Below are 588 nucleotides of genomic sequence, written 5' to 3' on the forward strand. Positions count from 1 at the left end.
GTGGTAGCAAGTGATAACTGCTTCATCTGGACCGTCCGATGCGGGACGATTAGAGATAATTTTTCAATTTAGTACTCTCTGTTCCAAATTACTCGTCGCAAAAATGGATGTACCTAAAACTAAAATACATCTAAATACATCTATTTCTGCGACGAGTAACTCGAAATAGAGGGAGTACTTCCTTCGTCCAAAAATTATTGTCTTTAATTTATCTAAATACGGATATATTAAGTCACGTTTTAGTATTAGATATATCTGTATCTAGACAAACAAGAATTTTGGACGGAGAGAGTACTATGATACTTACTGATTAAGCATTGGAGATGTTGATAATTTTGTCATCGAACGTAAGAGCACTTCAACTTCTAAAGTATTTTTTTTTTCAAAACGGAGCAACTTCTAAAGTATTGTGCACCTTAATACAAAGGGTTTGTATCTTCTCGCGACTCTCCCTCCTTTGTACTTTCTTTGTCTGAAAAAGCTTGTCTTTCAAATGGATGTATCTAGCACCAAGTTAGTGCTAAATACATCCATTTGAGAGACACGTATGGACAAGAGAAAGTATCTGCACAGCAAGCTCTTGTGGCC

This window comes from Triticum aestivum, chromosome 3A (assembly GCF_018294505.1).
Source record: "Triticum aestivum cultivar Chinese Spring chromosome 3A, IWGSC CS RefSeq v2.1, whole genome shotgun sequence".
Lineage (NCBI taxonomy): Eukaryota > Viridiplantae > Streptophyta > Magnoliopsida > Poales > Poaceae > Triticum > Triticum aestivum.